The 27,035-nt window shown below is 40.5% G+C and overlaps 2 protein-coding genes across 10 annotated transcripts in view; one reads left to right on the top strand and one right to left on the bottom strand.

The window, feature by feature from the left end:
* Positions 1 to 21,323, bottom strand: part of MFAP5 (microfibril associated protein 5) — a 39,200-nt gene extending 17,877 nt beyond the window's left edge. The window contains 4 exon segments of the mRNA XM_063115592.1: positions 14,405 to 14,612; positions 16,967 to 17,037; positions 19,984 to 20,190; positions 20,626 to 21,323. The gene's annotated coding sequence lies outside the window, so the exon portion shown is untranslated.
* Positions 20,574 to 27,035, top strand: part of RIMKLB (ribosomal modification protein rimK like family member B) — a 74,349-nt gene continuing 67,887 nt past the window's right edge. For 3 of the 9 annotated variants that reach the window (XM_063115582.1, XM_063115581.1, XM_063115584.1), the window contains exon 1: positions 21,450 to 21,768. The gene's annotated coding sequence lies outside the window, so the exon portion shown is untranslated. Of the gene's footprint in view, positions 20,665 to 21,338; positions 21,423 to 21,449; positions 21,769 to 27,035 lie in introns of those variants that run through there. The other 6 variants (XR_010025012.1, XR_010025013.1, XM_063115591.1 and 3 more) reach the window with 4 other exon arrangements.

Below are 27,035 nucleotides of genomic sequence, written 5' to 3'. Positions count from 1 at the left end.
CTTGAAGAGTAAAAAGGAAAAAAAGAGGTGTGGGTCTCAGTGCAGTGGTGTTTACAAGTAATTGATCACAACCAGTTAATTCTTTGTTCTTTCCCCATGTCCACTGCTTCACTTGATTAGAAAAAATAATAATAAAAAATTTAAAATTTAAAAGTTTAAAAAAAGAGGGAAGGAGAAGAAAGACAGAATGGGAGAGAGTTTATTTTGGAGCTGTTTAAATTATATCTTGGAGTGACTTCTTGAATAAATGACTATGGATAATTAAAATTCACTTATTCAATTAACAAACATGGAGAACTTTCTGTACTCCAGCTATACTGTTATAATCATTTAGAATATGGCAGAAATAAAACGAATAACATTTTGCTTTTATGTTGCTCACATTTTCCAAGGAAAGCTATGGAAAGTCTTTCTTTGGAGTTAGACTCCTACTCTACAGACTTGGCAGTGATGCATTTCTAGAGACAGTGAGAGATTGGCTGATTAATAAAGGCTGGGACTGAATCTCATCATAGGGAAATTGGAATTTACTTGTTCTATGGGGTCACCTGCACCCCTTTTGTTTTCTGGTGTAAATGAACATACAGACTGGCTGGTTAGCTCAGTTGGTTAGAACATGGTATTATAACACAAAAGGTTGAGTATTTGGATCCCCGTACCAGCCAACCACCAAAAAAAGAGAAAAAGAGAGAGTGAGGGAAGACTATTAGAGCTGTCCTGAGAATGGTGGCAGAAGCACAGTACTGCTTTTTCAAAAACCCTTAACTGCTTGGTTATCATGAATCTTTGACACTTTTCTGCGTGTAGTTCTTTATCCCCAATTTCCTTAATGGTGCTGTTTAACTAAAGTCAGTGATTTAAAACAACAGTTTATTATTTCTCATGATTTTGCGTGTTGATGACACAGTAATTCTGCTTTACAAAGTGTTGGCTGGGCTACAGAGCTGGCTGAAAGCTCCAAAATGGCCCCACTCAAGTGGCTGGTGGCTAGTAGCTGCCAGCGGGAGCTCAGGCAGGGTTGCTGGCAGAAGCCTCGGTTCTTTTCCATGTGGTGCCTCCACCTGACTCACTTGGGCTCTGACAGTGTGGCCGTGGATTGAGAGGGAGAACATTCCAAGAAGCAAATGAAGAAGGTACAGATCTCCTAAGGCTCAGCCTCAGAAGTTTTTTTTACCATGTTCTATTTGTCAAAATAAGTTATAGGGTCAGTTCCAATTGAAGAGAATGAGAAAGAGGCTCCACCTCTGGATGGGGTGAGTGGGAAAAATGTGCAGTCCTCTTTAGTCTGCCACAGTGCCTCTGAAGCTAAACAGAATCTTTTCAATACACTAGGGTTAAATCCCAAACAAGGAACATTTGTATTTTGTCTTTTCTCTGAAACCTTACTCACATCTCTTCACAATTCTAAGAAAAGCTGTCACACAAGGACCTCTTCGTTGCTCAGTATTAGACACATTTCAGTCTTATTTTCTGCAGCATTAGGTACTGCTGACCAGCCCCTACTTTTTGAAATGTTTCCTTTTCTATGATATCACGTTTGTTTTCCTTTTAGCACCTCTCTAGTGATCTTTTATATGTATTTTTTCTTCCGTTTACTCTTAAATGTTGGTTTTCAAGATTCTGGCCCCAGCCACTTCCCTTTTCACTGTAGTCTCTTCCTCATTAATTCACTTCCATGGTCTTCATTTGCCATCTATTGGTTTATGCTCTCAGATCTAAACCTCAGTCTAACCTATATCTGTCTCCTGAGCTCTAGATCTGAATGTGCAATAGTACATCTCTGTTTGGATGTCCCATAGGCACCTTGAGTCACTCAGGTTTTAATGACAGAGCAAAATCATTTCAGCAGAAAGGGGGAAAGCTAAAGGAATGATGCACTCTACTCTGAGCTTCCGAGAGACTACCAAGGGACTCCAGTGCTCCTCCCCTCATCTGGAGGCCACCTTCCAGAATGGGATGCCACCATTCAGACTCTCATACAGTCTGCATAAAGAAAATGGATCCTCACCCCCTGCCACTCTCCTCAGTTTTTTTTTTTTTATATTAAAAAAATTTTTTTTAATTTAAAATAAGCTCTGGCAAGTTTTATTAAAGAAAAATTCTGCACGGTTTCCTTTTCACCAGTCTGTTCTGGCATTCTTCTAATGATGTCAGAATCACCCAGGTCATAGGGCCGGCCTGGTAGCTCAGTTGGTTAGAGCACAACCTTGCAACACCAAGGTCAGGGTTTGGATCCCTATACCTGCAAGCTGCAAAAAAAAAAAAAAAAAAAAAAAAAAAGTCACCTGGATCAGTGACAGCCAATGTGCATACTCTGCAGAACTCTTGGCATGCTGTGTCCAATTCAATACCATTGCCACCATAGTGATGACGTAGCACTCTATGTCAGATTTCCTCAGAGCTGGGAAGTTGTTGGCGAGGATGACCAATTTTGAAATATCTTTAGAGTCTGCCTGTTCCCCAGCATGTACTTTCTGCTTTTCATAATGAGCTGCAGCATAGACTTGGTCAACTCCAGCGTCTTCGTGACCACCACCTTCCTATCTCAGGTGCGGGATGCCCCCTACCAAGAGCAGTCACAAAGATGTCCGGGGAGACAGAGAGGCTTAGCTTGGTTTTGAATTCATCTCATGGTAGTGCACATGGTTGCTAAAACCTAAATCATATTTAAACTCTAGTTGTAGGAGAATTTAGGATAGGTAGCTTTTAGTTTTTCACCATCTGTAATGCAGGAAGGTACACAAGAAATAAGTTTTAATAAATGTTGGAGAAGACTTATTTTGGCAGGTCTAAAACTGAGTCATCATCTTCCCGCACAGTTCTCCCCAACCCTCGCCTAAAACTCTGGTCCACTATCTACCCATTTACCCAGTTGAAATATGCATGAATCATCCTCAGTCCTCAATTTCTCTGTTTCCCTCACCTTGAGTTCCAACAACACACACACACACACCCTTTGTCACCAAAATTGGAATGAGCCTACTCCCTTGATATCTTTCAAATCCACCCATTCTCTCTATTCTTTGCATCACCACTTTAGTTAGTGCAGTCCAGTCATTGCTCTAGCAGAGTCTTAGCTGGTCTCCCAGTTCCTGTGCTTACCCACCTTTATTCATAACTCAAAGCAGCTAATCTCATTAGCACTAATCTGATTAAGTCACTCCCTGGTTTAAAGATCATAAAGACCTCTCATTATCCTTAGCATCTGGATGAAACTCCTTAGCACCACACACATGGCTATTCATAATATTTTTATCTTGCACCATCAGTGTTCCAACTTACCCACTCCAAAACTTTTGTCCCTTGCTTTGCAGCCACACTGAATTACTTGCAGCTCATTGAAAGTTCCAGGCTCTCTCCTGCTTCTAAGCCATTGTGTATGCTATATTCTATCTGGAACACCTCCACCACAACCCTTAATTTCCCACTTTGAAATCATTATGTTCATCTGACTAATTTCTACTTATCGTTTATAACTCAGTTTGGGTAAAATCTCCTTGGATTATTTTCCTGAATGTCTCTGCTACAATGTGGACTCATTGTGGACAGATGCTTTGATCACCATTGTATGACCCAAACCAAGTGCAAGGGCTCACATATACCATGCATCAAAAAGATATACTGAATTGGGCTGTCCAGTTAATTCACTTGGTAGAGCTGGTGTTGGTAACACCAAGGTCAAGGGTTCGGATCCCCCTACTGGCCAGCCGTGCACACACATACAAAAAAGATATACTGAATAAATAAGGTATAATGAGAAATACGTTTAGTCTTTGTCTCTGGTTCCTGGCTCCTAAAATCCGTGGAATTTCTTGAGTGATAGGAGTGTCTTTTGTAATTCATAAGAAGCCCCTGCTCTTGCATAATAATCACACCTGAGTTTATGCTAATGAGATGACTTAGGGTGGAGTCCCTAGATAGCCTCAGGTTGGAGCTGTATACCAAGAAGATCAAGTGATTAGAGGATTGGAAATTTCAGCCCCACCCACCAGCCTCCGGGAAGTGGGGAGGGGGCTGGAGATAAATCTCTGTAAAACTCTTGAACAATAAGACCTGGTAGGTTTCCAGGTAGGTGAACTGCATCTACTTGCCAGGAGAGTGGAGCAACCCGACTTCACAGGAACAGTAGCAACTGTGCTCAGGGCCCTCTCGGACCTTGCCCCATATATCTCTTCATCTCACTGCTCATCTATCTTCTGTAATATCCTTTATGATAGACTGGTAAGTAATGTGTTTTCCTGAGTTCTGTGAGCTGTTATAGCAAATCATGGAACCCAAAGGGGGAGGGTCATAGGCACCCCTAATTTATAACTGGTCAGTCAGAAGTACTGGGGGCCTGGACTTTCAAATGGCATCTGAAGTGGGAAGAGTATTGTGGGGCAGAGCCTTTAACTTGTGGGATCTGATGTTAATTCCAGATTGCTGTCGGTACTGAGTAGAACTGTAGGGTACCCAGTTGGTGTCAGAGAATTGGTCAGTGTGGGAAAAACCCACACTTCTGGTGTCAAAAGTGTTTTGTGTGAGAGTGTAGAGAAAGGGTGTGTTTCTTAGAATGTTAAAAAAAACACTCAAAGTTAAAGGAAAGTTAGAATTCTTGAGTGTGGAGGGGAGAGGCTGTATTTCCTAAAACTGGACACGAGAGGGCAACAAATAACTTATCCAGACCAGTCTTGCAGTTTTGTTGCTTTTCCCTCCAGCTAATTTACTATTCCAAATGAGATGCTGATATAGTTCACGTAGCAAGAATATTGAGTATGCCTGACAGGATGGAAGACTCCTAATGACTAAGAACTGTATGTACTTCGTTTGTAGTCTGGTTTCCTTCTCAATGCCAGACTCTTCATTAAGTACAGGTTTTTTTTTTTTTTTTTTTTTGTTTTTAAAAGATGACCGGTAAGGGGATCTTAACCCTTGTCTTGGTGTTGTCAGCACCACGCTCAGCCAGTGAGCCAACCGGCCATCCCTATATGGGATCCAAACCCGCGGCCTTGGCGTTACCAGCACCGCACTCTCCCGAGTGAGCCACGGGCCGGCCCCTAAGTACAGGTTTTTGACAAAGGTGAATCAGTCACAGTTCCTGCATACAAGGAGTCAAGAATTTAGTGGGGTGGTCCAAGTGCAATGGTGTTTACAACTAATTGACCACAACCAGTTACACATTTCTTTGTTCTTTCTCCATTCCCACTGCTTCACTTGACTAACCTTGAAAAACAAAACAAAACAAAACAAACAAAAAGAATTTAGTGGCAAAGAGAAACAAATGATTCACACACACTTTATTTCCCTCGTGTATAAAGAAACAAATAATTTAAAATCATTTTCATCAGTAATACTGGCTGCTTAAGGTGGTGGAGAAATGGCTTTAGGGAATGAGTAAGATTGGGACTCAGAAACTGAGAATCTTCTGAATGGTGACATGTTGAAAAGTCTTTCACCACCAGCACCTGCTCTGCCCCAGATAATTCTAGGATGGTTGGAGAAGCATGCCACATCTTAAACTTATTGATTTTTTTTCCTTCTAAATAGAATTGATTTTTTGGGGGGGAGGCAGGTGGGCATCTGGTCAGTAAGAGGATCCAAATCCTTGACCTTGGTGTTATCAGCACCATGCTCCAACCAAGTGAGCTAACCGGCCAGCTCAATAGATGATTTTTAGGGCGATTTATGTTCACAGCAAAATTGAGAGGCAGGTACAGTTTGCATGTACTGCCTGCCTTCACATACACATCCTCTCTCACTATCAACACCAATGACCCAGAGTGGTATGTTTGTTAGAACTGATGAAACTGCACTGACACGTCATTATCATCCAAAATGCATAGTTTACATTAGAGTTTACTTTTGGTTGTGTTCACTGTATGAGTTTGGACAAATGTAGAATAACATGTATCCACTATTATAATATCACGTGCAGTAGTTTCACTGCTCTAAATAATTCTCTCTGTTCCTGTTCCAGCTGTTCATCTCTCCCTCCCTGCCCCTGGCAGCCACTGATTTTTTTTTACTGTCTCCATAGTTTTGCCTTTTTTCAGAATGTCAAATAGTTGAAATCATACAACATGTAGGCTTTTCGGATGGGCTTATTTCACTTAATAATATGTGTTTAAAGTTCCTCTGTGTCTTTTGGAGGGCTGATAGCTTTTTTTTTAATTGCTGAATAATATTTCATTGTCTGAATATACCACAGTTTATTTATCCATTCACCTACTGAAGGACATCTAAAGCTGTTATAAACGTTAGCGTAGTTTTGTAAGAAACCACCAAACTGTCTTCCAAAGTGGCTGTACGATTTTACATCCCATCAGTAATGAAGGAGAGTTTCCTTGCTCCCCACCCTCACCAGCATTTGATGTTGTCAGTGTTCCAGATTTTGGCCAAGTGGTATCTCATGCTGTTTAAGTTTGAGTTTTCCCAATGACATGTGATATTGAGAAACTTTTCATATGCTTACTTGCCATCTGTATATATTTGATATGAGATGTTTGTTCTAGTCTTTTGCCCTTTTTAAAAATCTAGTTGGTCACTTTCTTATTGTTGAATTTTAAGAGTTGTTTGTATACAAGGATACTTCACAAAATTCATGGAAAAACAGAATTAAAAAATAATACAAATCTTTCCGTGAACTTTGTGAAGTACCCTCATATTTTTGGATAACAGGCCTTTTCCAGGTTTGGTCTTTTGCAAATATTTCCTCCCAGTCTGGGGCTTGTTTTTTCATTCTCTTGACAGTTGAAAGAAAGTGAGCAGAGATGCTGGGTACTGTTCAAGCTTTATTAAAGGAAGAAAATCTGCTGGGCTGTGCTCAAAGTAGCAAGGAGCCCAGGGCTGCCCTGGAAAGGGGACAGCACCAGGTGTGGGGTGGTAGAGCTTGTACAGTGTGCCAAGGGCTGGCTGATACCATCAAGGAGGGTCATTATGCTAATATGGATCGGGGTGGAGAACTGCGTCCTTGAGGAAGCAAAAGGGATTTCTGTTTAAGTCAGGAGGTTTCTCGTAAAGGGAAGGGGGAGAGAGGGGAGGAGGTGGGCGGTGCCATTTTGTACTTGGGCTTGTCTAAAGTGGCTCTGGTTTTGTTGCAGATCTATTAACATTGTCTTTTGCAAAGTAGTTTTTTTTAATTTTAATGAAGTTATGAATTGGATTTATCAATTATTTCTTTAATGAATTGTGCCTTTGGTGTTGTATCTAAAAAGTACCACCACACCCAAGGGCATCTAGATTTCTCCTGTGTTATCTTCTAAGAATTTTATAGTTTTGCATTTTACATTTAAGTCTATGATTCTGAGTAAATGTTTGTGAAGGGTGTAAGGTCTGTGTCTAGATTAATTTTTTTTTTTTTTGCACATAAATGTCCAGTTGTTCTAGCACAATTTGTTGAAAAGACTATCTTTTCCTGCTTGTATTGCCTTTGCAGCTTTGTCAAAGGTCAGCTGACCAGAGTAGATCTTAAATGTTCTCACCACACAGACACACAGACACACACACAGAAAAGAAACTGTGTGAGGTGGTAACTAACTTGACTGTAGTGATCATTTCACAATATATTTGTATATTAAATCATTACGTTGTACACCTTAAATGTATACAATTTTATTTGTAAATCATACCTCAACAAAATTGGGAAAAGAAATCACTTGGTTGATTAGCTCAGTTGGTTAGAGCATGGTGCTGAGAACACTAATGTCCGGTGTTCGATCTCTATACTGGCCAGGTGCCAATAAATAAATAAATAAATAGATAGATAGATAGATAAATAAATGAATAGACGGTATTTATGTGGGTCTATTTCTGGGCTCTTTATTCTGTTCCATTTAAACCATTTATCTGTTCTTTCTCCAGTACTACACTGTCTTGGTTACCGTAGCTTTACAGTAAGGCTTGAAGTTGAGTAGTGCCAGTCTTATGACTTTATTCTGCTATGACATTTGGTTTTCTATTCTAGTCTTGCCTCTCCCTATAAACTTGTGAATCCATTTGTTGATATTCACAACTTCCTGAAATTTTGATTGAGATTGTGTTGAATCTATAGATTAAGTGGGGAAGAATTGACATCTTAACAATATTGAATCTTCCTAATCTGTGAACATGGAATATTTCTTTATTTGGTTCTTTTCAGGTATCTTTCATCAGAGTTTTGTAGTTTTCCTCATATAGATCTTGTACATATTTTGTTAGATTTATACCCAAGTATTTCATTTTGGGGGGTGCTAATGTAAACGGTATGATGTTTTTAATTCCAAATTCTATTTGTTAATTGCTGATATATAGGAAAGCAATTAACTTTTGTTATATCCTGCAACCTTGCTATAATTGCTTATTAATTTCAGGGGGGTTTCTTGGTCAATTCTTTTGGATTTTTTGCATAGATGATACTGTTATCTGAACAAAAACTTGAACATGAGGTGCCAGCACAGTAGGTAAAATCTTGGGGAAGAAGCATTTGGAAAGTGGCATGGTAAGAGGCTGAAGACAGGTCCTGCCTTTTTTGTTTGTTTTTATTATTATTTTTAATTGACATAATAATTGTACATATTTATGGGATACTGTGTGAAACAATGCATGCATACAATGTGTAATGATAAAATCAGGTAATTAGCATATCCACCCAAACATTTATCATTTCCTTGTGCTGGGGACATTTAAAATGTTCTTTTCTAGCTATTTGAAAATATACAATAAATTGTTGTTAACTATAGTCACCCTACAGTGCTATAGATGTCTAGAACTTAATTTCACTATTTAGGTGTGATTTTGTATCTGTTAACCAACCTCTCACTATCTCTCCTCCCCTTCCCAACCTGTAGTAACCACTATTCTACTCTCTACCTCTATGAGATTAGCTTTCTTAGCTTCCACATACGAGTGAGGACATGCGGTATTTCTCTTTCTGTGTCTGGATTATATCACTTAACATAATGTCCTCCAAGCTCATCCATGTTGCTGATAATGACAGGATTTTTTTTTTTTTAAAGACTGAATAATATTTTATTGTGTATATATGCGCATTTTCTTTATCCATTCATCTGTTGAATGGACCCTTAGGTTGATTCTATATCTTGACTATTGTGAGTAGTGCCGCAGTAAACATGAGATTGCAGGTATCTCTTCGACATACTGATTTCCTTTTCTTGGAATATATACCCAATACTGGGATTGCTGGATCCATAACAGATATTCTTATTGTCCATGAAATCTGTAGTAATGCTGCTCTTTCATTTCTGATATTAGTAATCTGTGCCTTCTCTATTTTTTTATTAATTAGCCTGGCTAGAGGCTTATCATTTTTTTTTTTTTTAAAGATGACTGGTAAGGGGATCTTAACCCTTTACTTAGTGTTGTCAGCACCACGCTCACCCAGTGAGCTAACCGGCCATCCCTATATGGGATCCGAACCCACGGCCTTGGGCCGGCCTGATTTTATTGAACTTTTCAAAGGACCAGCTTTTGGTTTTGTTGATTTTTCTCTATTTTCTGTTTTCAGTTTTATAAAGTTCTGCTCTAGATTTTATTTCTTTTTTTCTGCGAATGTTAGAGATTTAATTTGCTCTTTCTTTTCTAGTTTCCTAAGGTGGAAGCCTATATTATTGATTTTAGGTGTTTCATCTTCTCTAATATATGCATTCAATACTGTAAATTTCCCTCTAAGCACTACTTTTGCTGCATCCCACAAATTTTGATAAGTTGTATTTTCATTTTCATTTCTCATTGACTTTTAAAAAGTTAATGCTATATAGTGTGACCGATGCTATATAGATGTACATAAGTGCAGTTTTCAACCCTATGCAGATTGAAGGAGGGCTCCATGGAGGAATTGTGGAGAAATTAGTGGTTATCAAACTTTAGTGCATCAAAATCATCCAATGTATATCAAAATGAAGAACCTCGAGGTCCTTCTAGGGATTTCGATTTGGTGTGTCTGTGGTGGGGTCAAGAATCTGTACCTTGCAACCATCTTTGGGTGATTCTGACTCAGGTGTTCTTAGTAAATGCAAACATTCTTACTTTATAGCAGTATTTCTCAAATTTGAGCATGTATAAGAAATCTCCTGAGGGTATGATTACCAAAAAAGACAGGATAATCAGTTAAATGTGAATTTCAAATGAATAACAGATAATTTTTAGTATGTTTCAAATACTATAATATTTGGTACAAATCATCTTTTAGCTAAAATTCATATGTACTTTTTCTCCAAGCCTCACTTCAAATTAGTAGTTTAAATCTCTCATGACAGATATTTATGATGATCTATTTTGTCTTTCTAGGAAATTTCCAAACATAATCTCATCAGGATTTACCTCCTTATCACTGGTTCTCCTATCAGCCTTTTCTATGAATCTTCTGTCCTTCTGGGGTCCCCTCAGAAATTAAAAGCTCAAGAGAAATGTTACAACTAATCTTTCATACTTTTATGTCTTTTCTTTGTTTCTCCTTTTACTTTCACACCTCTTGCTCTATTTCCTCTCTCCTTCTCAGCTCTCCTTTTCTTTTTCAGTTTTTTGTTTTTTGCTTTTGTCCATGTTGTCTTGGACAAAATAAAATTTCTACCAGGGCCCTGTCTCTCCTCTCTTCCTTCCTTCCTTTCTTTCTGTGTTCTTTCTCCTTCTCTCTTTTTTTTTTTTTTACTTCTGCCCTGCTTTCTTCCCAAGACTTCCATCAAAATTAAAATCTGTAGAAACAAGTGAGGGTACAGAGGACCAGCCTACAGGATTGTGCTCTAGAAGGAGATTCTGTTCTGACAGTCCTTTTGCTAGAGCAAGTTCCTAGTCAGGGAAAAAGGGAGCTTCAAGAAACAATTGCTTTGCCTGAGGATCTGTTGAGAGAGTGATAGATGGCACTGCAGTTAGGACTTGGAGAACGGCAGGAAAAAGAGTGGAGTCATTGCCAGGCAGCATGAGGGGAGGAGGTGTCTGGAAGAAAGAGCCAGTCAGGAAGAGCTTACGAAAGGGGTGGAGAATATAATGCCTGTGTATGCTGCCTGCAAGACCTTTCTGCAGACATTGTCTTTGTGAGCTGACTACAGAGGCCATGCGAATGCAAAATGTATGCGAATGTATGTGCTGCTTATTTCAGATCATCGGCCTGTGTGAACTGCTGACTGCAAGAAACCGGAATGAATTGTTGAAAAGATTTTGCAGTCAGAGTGTTTGTTTGTGGTTGTGTGGTATGTGTGACTGACTTTTTGCCAAATGCACTGTTCTGATTCCAGCTCTGAAAGTTTAGTGGAAATCTGGCAGATTAAACCAAGACACAACAAAGTCAGAATTTAGAACGAAATATGAGGGCAACATGAGATGGAAACAAAGAAGCTGTTGCAACAAGAGAAAAGAAACAAGATCTAGAGAAAGGGGGAATGAAAAAACAGAATATAAATAAGAAAAATTCCTTCCTTAGAAAGAGAAGAAATGTCAGAGGGGGAGGGAAAGCAAACAACATATTCTTCCAGATATAGGCATTATATACCCCTGGTATGATGCCTATATCCTGGTACCTCGGTGAAATAGTTCTTAGTTGCCCTTGTTTCTTTCTGAACATCATTTGTCTTGAAACATGAATATTACAGGTATATTTCGGTTATACTAGGGGATATTTAAAAACTTAGCAATTATCTAGAAATGAGCTTTACCAGTTCTTACATGATAAAAAATTCTTAGTTGTTAATAGGAGAGCTATTGGACATAATGGAAGACATTCAGCTTTGATCCAGGGATTAATTGAACAGGATTAGAGATTTTTTTTTTTTTTTGATGATTAAAATAATGTGTTTAACTTGGGTGTGGGCTGGGGAGAGAAGTGCTAGTTGGGAGTATTCCAGTTTTGCTTTGTGTTTTTTTTTTAAAGATGACCGGTAAGGGGATCTTAACCCTTGACTTGGTGTTGTCAGCACCACACTCAGCCAGTGAGCGAACCAGCCATCTGTATATGGGATCCGAACCTGGGGCCTTGGTGTTATCAGCACCGCACTCTCCCGAGTGAGCCACTGGCCGGCCCCAGTTTTGCTTTGTTGCCAAGACACTAATTACATATTTTTTATTTCACATGACAACAGTTATGATGTCTTTCTTTTCCAGCATTTTGCTCACTTCATTTTATAAACCTAAATAATTAGAAATTGTTATATTTCCATGACTACTCGTACTCCATTCATTAATCTGTCGTTTGTTCTCTTGTTTCATTCACCTTTTCCTCCTTTTCTTTTTTTTTTTTTAACTCTCTTTTCATCTGCCTTTCTCTATTTCTTCCTCTTCATTCTGTTTCCCTGGATTTGATTTTTGGTCTCTTTCACTTTTTTCCTCGTCCTTCTCTCCTTTATCAATCATTCTTTCTCAGGTTTGTCTTTCTCCCCACTTCTTTCTCTGGTGTCTGTGTTTCCAGCACAGGAGGTCTAATGGTGATGTGGAGTGGAGAATGAGGTCTGGGAGAAAGCAGGCTTGGAGGTGGGGAGGGAGGAAGAAGTGGTGCTTCAGCTGTTTCTGCAATCAACCTATAAAAGGCCTACTTAAAACCTGCCTCTGTAAATTTCCCCTCTTTTGCCCCCACAGCTCTCCTCCTCAAAGAGTCTATCTACTTCTCCACCTTAAATTCCACCTCCCCCACCCCCATTTCTCCAGTGACATCACTCTGTACCAGCTGTGACTGTCAGGGACACTGACCTACTTTTGCCCTGTTAGGCACTAAACCCTGGTTTCTCCACTAAACTCTGGGTTTTCTGCTAAACCCTTTTTGTCCCAACATGTCAGTGGGTCCTTTTCTGTATGCCAAGACATTTTACAGTTGGTGTTATAACACCAAGGTCAAAGGTTCAGATCTCCCCCCGCCCAAACACACACACACACACACACACACACACACACACACACACACACACACAACATTTTACAGTCTCCCACAAGATAGTAGTTTTATTTTTTATATCTAAAGTTTGAGTAAAAAGCATGATGACCCAAAGCTTCTGTGGCTGGCCGGTTAGCTCAGCTGGTTAGAGTGCAGCCGTGTAACACCAAGGTCAAGGGTTTGGTTCCCTATACTGGCCAACAGCCTCCCTCTACCCCCCCACCCAAAAAAAACAACTTCCATGACTTCAGCAGCTCCATTTATGTCTTGAATGGATTTGTATGTTACTTATCAAAACGGAATTGATAATAATTTGGATATGTTGCCCCTACAACCCAAAGCTCACATTGAAGTCTGATTCCTAATGTGGCAGTGTTGGGAGGTGTTTGGTTCATGGGAGTGGAACCCTCAAGAACAGATTAATGCCATCCCTAGGGTGCTGTGTATGTTAGTAAATTCTCACTGTTAGTTCCTGAGAGAGCAGGTTGTTAAAAGAAGCCTGGCATATCCCCCTCTGTCTCTTGCTTCCTCTCACCATGTGATCTCCTTGCATGCACTGACTGCCCTGCCTGTTTTCTGTCATGAGTAGAAGCAGCCTGGGGCCCACACCACAAGCAGCTGTCCCAAAATCATGAGTCAAATAAATTCCTGTTCTTTATAAACTACCCAGTCTCAGGTATTCTGTTATAGCAACACAAAAACGGACTAATATGAGAATCTATACATTTTTTTTTTTTTTTTTGGCAACTGGCTAGTGCAGGGACCAAACCCTGGACCTTGGTATTCTCAGCACCACACTCTAATCAACTGAGCTAATCAGCCAGCCCAGAGTCTACACACATTTGAAGAATCATATATGTATAATTAATTTTTTGTTGAATCTTTATATGTGATGCTTGGTTAATGGGTCCTTAGATCCTTTGTGGCAAGTTCTAATATATGAGAGTGTTTCAAAAAGTTCATGGGCTGGCTGATTAGCTCAGTTGGTTAGAGTGTAGCCTTATAACACTAAGGTCATGGGTTCGGATCCCTGAATTGGCCAGCTTCCAAAAAAAAAAAAAGTTCACAGAAAAGTAAAGTTAAAAGATAATAGAAATCCTTTCATGGACTTTTTGAAGTATATATGAATATATATTCTTTTTGAATATTTATGTACCATTATATTTCAAATGTTTGTAAATGGCGTTGGAGACATAAGCCAAAACAGTAGGCATTGCTATCTAAATAAAACTTTACTTACTAAGAAGTGAGGAAAAAAAGCAGATAATTAATTTCATACTCTTTGGAGGGATTATAAGAAATGTTGAAACAAAAGAGCATGTACTTTGTCAGCTGGATTCAAATCTTGGCTCTGCCACTTGCTAGCTAGTGTGACTTTGGACAAGTTATTTAACTTCTCTGTGGCTCAGTTTGCTCATTTGTAAAGATGATATTCAAACCATGGGTTGTTAGTAGAATTAAATGGCTTGATATATATAAAAGCTCTTAGAACACTGAGACTGGGGACAGAGGTATAACTATGTGTTACAAATATTTCTATAGTATTTTTCTCAGTCATAAGAATACATTCACCATTTACTTACGAAGCAAGCCAGTGTCTAACTCGTCTGCCCCAGTTGTCCAGAAAAGTTCTGAGGCATAAGCAAAAAGATGGGAACTTGTGTATTAGAGATTATCCTAATAATTCCAGTGTCACTCTCCGTTGATTTTCTTTTTTTTCTTTTTCTTTCTTTCTTTCCACTGTTTCATTGTGTTAGGATGAAGCCAAAACTAAAAAGTGCTGAAAGAGAAAAAAAATTAAGGGAAGAGGTATATTGGAGATTTAGGAGTTGATGGAAGACAGGTTAAATGAGAAAAGCAAAGAGGATTAAAAAAAAAAATAGCTCAATGAGCAATGTGGGTTTGAAAATCAAGAGACTAGAAATGATTTAAAAACAAATGAAGAGGTAGGACAGTTAAGAATTTGGACAAAAAGAAAAACTTTATATATATATATATATATATATTGTCCTTTTAAAGGATTAAAAGGCTGGCGGGTTAGCTCATTTGGTTAGAGCTTGGTGCTGATAACACCAAGGTCAAAGATTCAGATCCCCACACTGGCCAGCCACCAAAAAAAAAAAAAGGTAAAAATTTTTGTTGCTCTTTTCTTTTTTGCTTTCTTGGACAAAATAATTATAAACTGCTGTTTCTTTGCACCTAGGATAACTACATGAACTTATACTAATGAACAGGGCTCCCTAGTCTAATTTTTTCATTGTGTAAATGACAGCAAAGCAGACCAAGACAATTATGGTGGTTCCAGGCAATTAGAATGCTCCCCAAATTAATTATTTATTCACTCATTCATTTACTCTTAATTCATTCAATTCAATTAAATGTTTATTAACCATTCAGGGTGCTGCTGCTGACATCGATGTGTGACAGATTCCACACAGCACTTAAGTGGTTTGAATATTTTCATTTCTTTTTTTTTTTTTTTTTGTCTTTTTCATGACCGGCACTCAGCCAGTGAGTGCACCGGCCAGTCCTATATAGGATCCGAACCCGCGGCGGGAGCGTTGCTGCGCTCCCAGCGCCGCACTCTCTCGAGTGCGCCACAGGCTCGGCCCAATATTTTCATTTCTGTGGTTGGATTCCATGGACCAATTCAGTCATGTTTTCTTGCACCAAGTGAGGGGTTTCATCTCCTTTTTTCCTTTACTTCTTGGTGCTCTCTCTAGAGGAGAACACATTGCCTTTCCACATTTACTTGATCCATTCTTCTTCCATTCTTCCCAGATTAAAAGACTTTTAAGATACTTCCATAGACAGGGAATCAGAAGATCAGGAAATAGCCAAAATGATTTAATCTCTTTGCCTCAATTTTCTCTTCTGTCAGAGGGGACTAACAGTATTTGCTCAACTTTACAAGGTTGCTTGAGGCTACAATGAATTTATAAATGTTGAGTGCTTTAAATAAAGAGTATTTTACAAGTGGTTATTTCAGTCTCTTTAAGACACTATTCTCAAACTTTCACATGTCTGAGAATCACTTGGTATGCTTATTAAAAATGCAGATGACACAAAAGGAAGATCATGTGAAGACACAGGGAGAAGACAGCTATGTACAAGCCAAGGATGAGAGGGCTCAGAAGAAAGCAACCCTGCCAACACTTTTATCTCAGACTTATAGCCTCCAAAATTGTGAAAAAATAAATTTCTGTTCTTTAAAAGACATGCAGAATCATGGCTGATTTTAGATTTGAGTGGCTCATGAAATGCAGCTATCCAGGCTGATTCAGGTCAGAGGTGGGGGCCAAGGAATCTGCATTTTAAGCAAGCATCCCAGGTGATTGCTATGTGGTAGAAAAAAAGAAATCTTACTGATGACCAGATATAATCAAAAAAAGGAGGGGAAAAACCCACATCACCCCTTTCTAAGACTTCCCTTCTCTTCTCTGATTCAGCCAGTGTATGGTCTTTCTCCACCCCATCTCCCTTTGTGTCTGGCATTGGCATTTTCTTAGCATACTTAGAGAGGTGGTCAGTTTATTGTGCAGAAATGGAGTGGAGGAAAAGGAGGAGGGATGTGGGTGGAGAAAGGCTAGATCAGTGTTTAGCTATTCTAACTGCGAAGACTGTTGTTGTCAGGCTGGTTCTAGCCGGCTGGCTCCAGGAGAGGAAGCAGTGGGGAGAGCTAGATTTACTGCAGCTGCCGCTACTGTTCCTTATTTGCTAGTGAAGGTTCTGCTATAAGACACCTACCACCTTTTCTCTAGCCACATGAATTGTGCAGTAATTGGAACACTGTTTTCTTTTCCTTTACTTTTTTGACATGTAAACAGAATTAAGGAATGCTCCTTTAGATGCTGAGAACCATTCTGGATTCAAAGATTAAATTTCTGCAATTCTCTTTACTACTGTACTTTAGTTTCTTTTTTGCTTTTTTTGGGGTGGTGGTGAGGGACGTCTGGCCAGTATGGAGATCAAACCCTAAACTGTGGTGTTATAAGCCCCATGCTTTAACCAACTGAGCTAATCAGCCAGCCCCTGGTGGGATCAAATCCCAACTGCTTTCCTTGTCTTTAAACCCAGGAGGAAAAGATTTGTAGCAGATGATGTCCATGGGGCACTTAAAGATTTTTGCCTTACCTGCAATCTGGAAACAGCTTATTGTTGCTCCTTGTGTAAGTTATGCTTTTCTGGCTGATGTGGATATACACCTATGCACACAAGTAGAATCAGAGAAATGGGGTTGGTTGGATTTGGGCTGCTTTGTTAGGAGAAATTTTGTTTTCATTAAAGCCTTGCTTTTATGTACCTTTCTCCTGGTATCTTCATGTTGTCTCACCAAGAACTTTATTTTTATTTATTTATTTATTTTTTTTGTCTTTTTCGTGACCAGCACTCAGCCAGTGAGCGCACTGGCCATTCCTATATGGGATCCGAACCCGCGGCGGGAGCGTCGCCGCGCTCCCAGCGCAGCACTCTACCAAGTGCGCCACAGGCTCGGCCCTATTTTTTTTTTTTAAAGATGACCAGTAAGGGGATCTTAACCCTTGACTTGGTGTTGTCAGCACCACACTCTCTGAAGTGAGCTAACTGGCCAACACTATATAGGGATCCGAACCCGTGGCCTTGGTGTTATCAGCACCACAGTCTCCCAAGTGAGCCATGGGCTGGCCCTCACCAAGAACTTTAAAAGATATTTTGTGCTGCAAATTTAACTATCATATTCTAACCAGCTAATCAGAGTGACTAACTGAAATGGCTAGGTTAAATGTGCATTTCAAGAAGGTCAAATAGTATCGTTAATTCTAACACCTCTGTTGTCTAAATGGTGGTCTTTACTTTGGCTATACATTGGAATCCCCCAGAGAGTTCTAAAAAAATATTGGGGGCCTGCAACCCAATCCCAGACATTATGAACTCTCCAGCTAATTCTAATGTATCTAGGAATAAGGGCAAAAATCTGGAAGTGTTGGTTTAGGCAAGAAACGAATTTTATCTCAAAGACATTTCTCACCCATAGAGTTGGTCTCACACTCATAGGGATATGCAGTAAATATGTATAACTATTTGTATTATTATCACGCATATCTAAACCTTGTACCAGGGTACTTCAAAGAGTTCATGGAAAAACAGAATTAAAAGATAATATGAATCCTTCCATGAACTCTTTAGTAGTACCCTCACTATTTTCTCTTTGCTATTTGACTATTTTGGTATCAATTAGTCTCAAATAATAGTCAATATTTACTGAGTACTTACTACGTTGTGCATTATATTCGAGTTATCTCATTAAATATTATAATTTAATAAGTAGTGCTAATATGATCTCCATTTTGCTGATGAGAAAACTGAGGTTTATGCAATTTAAGCAACAATCCCATGCCGCTGGTAAATAAAGCTGGGATTTCAAATCAGATTTATTTGACTGTCAAGATGCTGGGTTACATATTATAGTATGTCTTCCCAGGGAATTCAACTGACCCCAGAGCCTTCTGAGGAATATTAATTTGCTGGTTAAAAATGAGTGCTGCATGATTAGCCAAGATAAGGTACTAAAAAAATACTTTTTCTTTTTTTTTTTGCATCTGGCCTGTATAGGAATCCCAACCTGTGACCTTGGTGTTGTAAGGCTGCTTTCTAACCACTGAGCTAACCAGCCAGCCTTAAAATACTTTTCAGTGTTTGTTGCTACCCAAAGGAGATATAAATCCATACAAGGGTACTTCAAAAATTTCACGGAAAAGAAAAATAAAAAGAAAAACAAAAAACAACAGAAAAGTTCATGGAATGATTCGTATTATTTTATTGGTTTTTATGTGGGGGAGGGCTGGCGGGTACAGGGAATGAAACCCTTGACCTAGGTGTTATAAGGCAGAACTCTAACCAACTGAGCTTACTGGCCAGCCCCTTGTATTATATTTTAATTCTATTTTCCGCAAGCATTTTGAAGTACCCTTGTACCTGCCTAAATATATCAATCATGAAAGTGCAAACATTATGACTGAAACTATGTACTCCCTTTCTGGACCTTTATTTCTTAGTATGGAAATGGTGAAAATAAAGGCCGGCACAGAAAGAGAAATACCGTATGTTCTCACTCATAAGCGGGAGCTAAAATAATAAACATGTAAGTAAAATAAAGAAAGATACAACAATCACAATAATACATTGAACTTTCCAAAGGAGAACTGAGGTTACTAGAAGTGGGAAGTGGGAGGGAGGGAGGAATTGGCAAAAGGCCACGAATAGCGATGACAGTTTATATTGTTTAATATAACAATTATTTTGATTTGAGCACTGCATATTGCACATGAGAACAGATATTCAACTCTGTACCCCACAGATATATACAATCAACTATATTACAATAAAAAAATTTTAAGAAAGGAAATTGCGAAAATAATTTCTGCTCCCTCATACGAAGTATGAATTTGATCATTATTCTCATGAATATTTTCTTACCAATATCATGATAATGTGCTTAAAATAAGGCATATCATTGGCTTTTTTAAAAAATACAGTCCTGAGTTTTGTTTTGTTCTGTTCCCCTATTAGCTTAAGTCAAAAGCAATGTTGTTTTATACATTAGGAATATTTAGGATGTGTATGGCACGTAATAGCAGGACAATGAATGATTTTTTTTAAGGGCAATTGGCAAGTGAGTTAATGGTCTAAAACTCGCTATCCATGATTTCATGAGTACAATCCACTTTTTCTGGGGGGTACACAGTTACCATGAACTGGGTTCCTTAACAGTGGGATTAAAGAAATAGGCTAAGAATTACTGATCCTCTGTGCAGCTTTTTCTGTGTCAATTTCCCTATGTACCTTTTGCAGATTTTCATAGTGTTAAATATCTCTGTGATCAAGCGTCTCTTGATCACAGAACTCGTTTCTTCTTGGTCTTTGGGTTAAATATACTTTATATCCCTGGAGGCTGAATATCAGTGGAAGTAAATAGCAACAATTTAGTCCTGTAGACCTTAGATACCCTTTCTTCTGAAGGTAGTATGTCAGGCAGTACATTTGCTCCCCTAAGTGTGTTCGTTGTGAAAGTAGTTCACTATCCTAGGTAACTCTCGGTAGTAAAACATATATACAGTAAATACTTAAAACAGCACTTGGTACGTGTCAGGCATTAAGTATCATATACTTACTAACTCATTTACTTCTTATGACAACTCAGTGAAGTAGGTAACCTTTTAGCCTCACTTTTACAGTTGAGCACATTAATAACACAGAGAGAAGTTTAAGTTACTTCAGGAGATCACATAGGCAGTGGAACTAGAAACCAATCCAGGCAGTCTGGCTCCAGGAGTTATCACCCTAGGTCATGAGGCATCTCTTAAAGGACTCTGAGTGCCCTGAAGGAAATCAGAAAAAAAAAAAAAAAAAAAAAAAAGAAAGAAAGAAAGAAAAAGAAAAAAAGGCAGGCAGATGATGAAGTCATACTGACAGCAGATTGTGAAAGAAGCGCTGAAAAGAAGTTGTTGGCTGAGGTGACTGAGAAGGGCATGTAACCGGCAAGAAAACGAACTGGTTAGGACATTACTCTGTGTCACATCTGGAAATATCTGGTGACTAAAGTTATTTCGAAATGTAAACCAGGAAGGTCGTCCGCTGCCTTTGGTTTGATTCACGATCTAGAAAAAGTAATGTAGTTGAACATACTCATATTCTTCGCTTCCTTCGGACTATAATTTTACTTTATCTTTACATAGAGTTTTAGAGTTGACAAAATGCTCTTAAATACATTATCTCACTTCACCCTCGCAGCAGCCCAGGAATATACTGTTTACCGTTTCATCACGAACGCTCGCTCGAAGGAAGTTTTGTCAGTAAGTCGCCCAAGGTTGACACCGGCTTCCCGGCGCAGGGCCGGCTACGTCTACGCCGCCCAAACCCTAAATCCGCTGAAGCCACAGAGTTTAGGACGTTTCAGACTTGCCTCTCGATATACAGAGGCACGGTCTGCCCTCCGTACGCGGATAAGGGCCTCCTCGATATTAATGATCTCTGTCCCCAAATCTTGGCCTCCCAGAGGGAGAGACCAGGAAGAGCGGACCCCAGGCGGCGGCCGTCGGGAAGGCTGGGCTGGCGGCTGCTACGCAGACAGGACGTGCGCCCGAGAGGCTCGGTGGGCTCGTCAGGATTCGGTGCAGACGAGCAGGGCCCGAGGAGGGAACGTGAGCCCGGGAGGGCGGACCACGGCAGGACCAATCTCGCCGATTCGAGTTGGGAACAAACCTCGCCCCCTCCCGCCCCCCGTTCCCCTTTCTCAGTGAGGACGGTTTGGGGGCGGGTGGGAAAGCGCGTCCTCGGAGCGCGCGCGCTCCACCGCCTCTCCACGGCCGCATCGGCCGGCGATGGCTGCGAGTGCGGACGAAGAGCTTGAGGGGGCGGTTCTCGACGCCGGTGTCAGGCCCGCTCGGCTGGTTCGGCGGCCGGCCCGGCCCCTCGCTCCGCCGGCTGCCGCCCCCCGCCCGCTGGGCTGCCGCGCCGCCGCGTCGGGAGGGCGGGGCCGGGCGCGCGCCGGTCCCCTGCACGCGGGCGCGCTGGCGGCGCGCGGCGCTTCGGCCTGAGGGAGCGCGGGACGGTGAGCCGGCGTCGCGCGCGCAGTGTGTGAGCGGGTCGCGCGCGCGGCAGGCGAGTGAGGGAGCGGGGAGCGGCCGGGTGCGAGTGTGTGGGAGTGAGCGCGTGTGGGAGTGGGAGGGAGGGGAAGGCAGAACGACCGCAGGCCGCGAGAGAGTGGGCGAGTGCGAGAGGACGTCCGGCTGGCCGCGGGAGCCGCGGGCGGCGGAGGAGAAAGGAGGCGGCTCCCGGCATCCCGACCCCTCCCCCGCCTCTCCTCCGACTTCCAGCCGGCCCGGCTGCCCGCGCTTCCTCAGAGGCCCCAGCCGGGCTCCGGCGGCCGACGACGAGGGAGGCGCCGCCCGGGCCAGGTGAGGGCACAGTCGCGTCCCTCCCCGTGTGGGGCAGTGAGGCGGGGGCCCGCCCTCCGGAGTGGGCGACTTGGGCGGAACGGACACCCCGACGAGCGGGCGCAGGCCGGGGAGGGAGCGGGGCCGTGCGCGCCCGGGGCCCGGGGCTTGTGGAGGCCGGTGGTCGCTTGGGTGCCGGGGTCGGCGGGGAGCAAGGCAGAAGCAGGTCGTCGTGGCGTGTGTGCGGGGAGGGGGCGACAGAGCCGCGTGCGCGACACTGGGAGAACTGTCTCGGAGGGAGGCGGCGACCTCGGGCGTGAAAGAAGTATGGTTTCCCCTTGGGTGAGGGGTGTGGTAACCCGGGGATGCGCTGGAGTCCAACCTGCGGTTGCTAAGCTGGCCCCGAGCGTGGGCGTCTCCACTGCCCGGCTGCCTCCGGACGGGCCCGCGCTGTGACCGGCGGAGCACGGGAGTGGGGTGCTCGTCCCGCAGGTCCTGCTTCACTTCCACGTTTTCCTCCTCACGTCTGCGTTTCAGTGTCGTTCCCCTCTTTCCTTTGACAGCCCTCTGAGTAAGAAGGCTTGTTTGGTTTTATTTGTAAGCACGTTGACCATGATGTGAAAGCTTAGCCCTCGCCCAAAAAAAGCCGAGCCAGGGAGTAATAACTCCAGCCTTACGAATGTATCCTTATCTCTTACCGCAGACTGGTGTCCTAATTGTGCTTGCGAGTAGAGATGGGGCGTTGATTCTACTCTGTACGTGAGGTTATTCTACCAACTTCGATGTAAATTCTTTCAGTGTGCTGTTATTTTCTCACTAATTACATATGTTGTTCCCACATGTTTGTGGAGTTGGGTTAAATTCTAAAACTGTATGGGAAATATATGGGCAGCTTAGTATGGAAGATTTTTATTTTGGGGAGGGCTTGATATATTATATTTATGGAAGTTCTTAATTGTTTACTATAACCATTAAAATTTCAGTTATTTAAATCTCACTTCTTTCTTTCACAATATTGGGTTGCTTGAAGGTCATTTCTTCTGTTGTTTTTTTTTTAAAACAATTAATTGTCAAAATACTTTTAAAGTATTCATTTGGAATAAAACACTGAAATTCCAGTCATGGAGATTCAAAATATTTCTCCTAAATTTTAGTATAAACCTCTAATTTTAAAAAGTCATAATTTTTTTTTTTCCTAATGGCCTTGTGTTACTTAGTGTTTCAAGGTGGAGGAGACCTATTTTGTTTTGGGGTAATCGATCTTATGTTTATTCCTTTCTGTCTTGGTTAGTGCTATTAATTTCCTTCTTTCGAGTCATTGATTTAGTTGTTTGGCAACATGGCTGTTGATGTTTTTCATCTTTCTCTGTCTCCCTTTTTTTCTCTCTTGTCTTCTCTCACCCCTACCAGGTGCTGGAGTCTGCTTGTCAGGGAGGGGGGCAGTCTTTGATTCTGAGAAAGAGCCAAGAAGGGGAACAGCAACAGTCAGTCACATAAAATCCTCCACTCAGTCAAGAGCCACTTTTCTCTTCCTGCCTTTCCCTCCGCAGGGGGGAAGGGGCTGGGTATCTAACCTTTAGCCCATTGGCTACCAGATAAAATTCCACTTAGTTTCTACTGCATAGCTTTTTTGTTTTTCCCGTGTTTCTTAAGAGTCCCTATTGAATATACTCAAGTCGATAGTATCTCCGAGAGTAGAGAGGAGAGTGACCACAAGAAATTATCTCCTTTTTTCTTTTCCCATCTCATTCTGTCCCTTTTTCTCTCTAGAGGGAAATTACCAGCAAAATCTTATGTCTTCTACCCTTTCTCAGCCATATGGTGAAGAAACACAGTAAAGTGGACATTCTTATTTTCTCTTACCATTGAACACAAATCAAGCCTCAGGCATTAATTTGTTGGGGCACATGGAGAAACATCTTTTAAGATATCTCCCAATTCTTCCTTTCCCTAATTGTATCTACCTGAGATTTGCTGCTGGGGTAAGTCATTAGATTCATTTCTCAAAGCCCTCCACTCTGTGAGCTGAAAGACAGATGACCATGAACATTGGTAGGGGATGGAGGAAGGGGACAGAGCACAGTGAGTTGTGTCACACTTTGGGAAGCAGGAGTAGCTTTTTATCATCTTCTGGGGAGGGGGCATACAGTCATAAACCGAGTGAAAATGGGTGGAGGAAGGACTTATATACCCATGAACGACATGTGAAGAGAGAAAACCAAACATAAAGTGACATGGTGAGTTTTATTGTGTGTTGCTTGCTGACAACTGTTTTGGGGTCACTTTAGCGATGTGGATTTGTAGACTATTTTATGGTAGGTTAGTTTGCAAAGTATTCTGCAAATGGGATTACGCCATAAATATGTGAGAAAAGAGCCTTTAGAAATTGTAATAGTTATGTTATTTTAAAATCTTAGGGAGGAGGTTGTGATAGGAACAGTGAGAAAAGTGTTATTTTTAAATGTTAGTTGTGCTGAAGTGCAGTTGTTTCAAGAGAGATTCAGTAGGGAGATTAGGTACAGATGTTGGGGAAATTGTCTTTCGTTACTTGCAATTTTCCTGCTTGTCATATTAAGGATTGCTAAGAAATTATAGAGAACCTCTGAAAATATCTGTACATAATGTATTTTAGATTCATGTGCCATATGTATCTGTGTACGTGTTAGGTTTGCAGAAAAGAACTGACTTTCTGGCTTCATGGTAACTAATGCCATGATGTTATTTTTAATGTTTTCTTTTCCAGTGTTTTTTTCCTCTCAAAATTGGCTTGGAGGACAAAAGCCATAGAGCTAGCCAGCTCTACTCCCTTAGCGGCTGGTCTGCATGGAACCCATCTGCTTATATCTTTTTCTTCTTAGTGAAATGGTTTTGTGTTTGTTTTTTCCTCTTAACTTTAACTGGTAACAAAGCTGATTATTTCAGGATCAGTTGTATGATGATGAGGAAAAGTAACATAGTCTTGATTTTTTTGTTTGTTTTAAGAGAAACTGAAAAAATGTTACAAATTTTGGATAGCTACTTTTAGATCTTATAGTGATACACATTTGTCTGGTAATATTGAAATGGCTATAGTTTTTTGATATTTCTTTATGATTCGGTATAGCAGACTCAAAATTAATTATTCCTGCCCCTTAACTTCTCAGTTTATTATAGATCAGGTTCTATGTTGCCCACTGGGGTTAACAGCAGAGAATAAAGCAGGTGTTGGGTTCTGTCTTCATGGAGTTTATAGTCTAATTTCATTGACCTCTGTACTTTTCATCTGTCATTTTATTTTTTTTATTTTTTTATTTTTTATTTATTTATTTTTTTAAAAGATGACTGGTAAGGGGATATTAACCCTTGACTTGGTGTTGTCAGCACCACGCTCACCCAGTGAGTGAACCGGCCATCTCTATATAGGGATCCAAACCCGCGACCTTGGTGTTATCAGCACCACACTCTCCCGAGTGAGCCACGGGCTGGCCCTTCATCTGTCATTTTAGTTCTCCAAGTAATATCTGGAGGAGTCTACAAGAGTCTCATGAAATGTGTACCAATTTGTGAATTGATGAGTTGGCAAAACAAAATCTATTTAAACATTTATATGCCTGGTTAATTTTACTGCCTTTTTTTCCCCCCCAAAGTGGCAGTGTATCACCAAATTGTGATAAAAAAAATTCAAAACTATCTCCCCCCCCCAAAAAAATGTTTTTACTCTATTCAGCTCCTTACATTCCATTTCTTTTTTCCTCTGAGACTAGCTCTTGGCTTCATGTTCTTATAAATTTAGAAATAAGGTCTCAAATAGAACATGGAACTGCTATGCAAGATCAGACTACTTTTAACAGTTGTGCTCTACCATTTTGGGCAGCATTTGAGTTTTTGATTCCTTATCAGAAAACTGCATCTTGAAAATTCATGCAGGTTTGTCCAAATAGCAACCTTGGAATTTTTTCCTGGTGCTTTGTAGTTCTCAGTTGTTAGCTTATTCCTTTGACGTGTGATTTAGTTAGCCATATCTATGAATCCTTGGGGCTTGAGTAAATGAATATTCTAAATCCTTTTTCAAGGCAATATGGAAAGGAAATTTGGAGAGAAGATCCAACGTATATCATGTTAAATGTGAGGAACTTTGAGCTGTACTGTGCATTGTATCAGGAAATTTTTGTGCTGTGTTTCAGAGATACTTTCATGCAGCTTTTTTCTATTAAGTGTGAAATCATTAGAATTTTTATTTGAAATGCAGAGAACCTTTTTTTTTCTTTTTAAATTTTAATAGGTTTTGTATATTACAGCCGATTTGAGAATTTTAGTAACTAAGCTGCAGGTAATTTAAGTAAAATATAACATTTTTCTGACTGTTGGAAATGTGTAAAATTTTGCAGTTAACTTATGACTTTTTTTTTCTCTTCCAATTTTCTTTCTATTGTGGTAAAATGCACATAAAATTTAACATCTTAACTATATTTAGGTGTACAGTTCAGTGGTATTAAGTACATTCATAGTGTTGTGCAACCATCACCATCATCCATTTCTAGGACTTTTTTCATCTTGAAAAACTGAAACTGTACTTATTATTAAACCACAACTCCCCATTTTCCCCAGCCCCCAACCTCTGGTAACTGCTATTCTACTTTCTCTCTCTATGAATTTGGCTACTCTGGATACCTCATATAAGTGGAATCATACAATAATATTTCTGGATTTGTTCTAGGACTCTCCCATGCATATCAAAATCTGTGTATGCTCAAGTTTCTTGTGTAAAATGGTGTAGTATTTGCATGTGACCTAAGCACATCCTCCCATATACTTTAAATCCTCTCTAGATTACTTATAATACCTAAATGGTATGTAAATTGTTATCACATTGTATTGTTTAGGGAGTAATGACAAGAAAAAAAAGTCTGTATACTTCAGTACAAACACAATTTCTGAATATTTTCTCTTTTTTGGCAGCTGGCTGGTATGGAGATCTGGACCTTGACTGTGGTGTTTTAATACTGGGCTCTAACCAACTATGCTAACTGGCCAGCCAACCCCACTAAATATTTTCGAACCCCAGTTAGTTTAACCTGGGGATATGGAGGGTTGACTGTATTTGTCTTCTTGTGATTGGCTTATTTCTTTTAGCATAATGTCCTTAAGGTTCGTCCATGTTGTAGCATGTATCAGAGTTTCATTCCTTATTGAGGCTGAATAATCCATTGTGTATATATACACGTACCTCTAGAATTGTTTCACTGCCAGAGGATTAAATGATAAAAATAAATCTTCTAACATTGTATTAATACATACAGTTACTGAAA

The sequence above is a fragment of the Cynocephalus volans genome, chromosome 12, assembly GCF_027409185.1.
Source record: "Cynocephalus volans isolate mCynVol1 chromosome 12, mCynVol1.pri, whole genome shotgun sequence".
Lineage (NCBI taxonomy): Eukaryota > Metazoa > Chordata > Mammalia > Dermoptera > Cynocephalidae > Cynocephalus > Cynocephalus volans.
The sequence above is the reverse complement of the archived record's forward strand: the minus strand, read 5'-3'. Positions and strand labels throughout refer to the sequence as shown.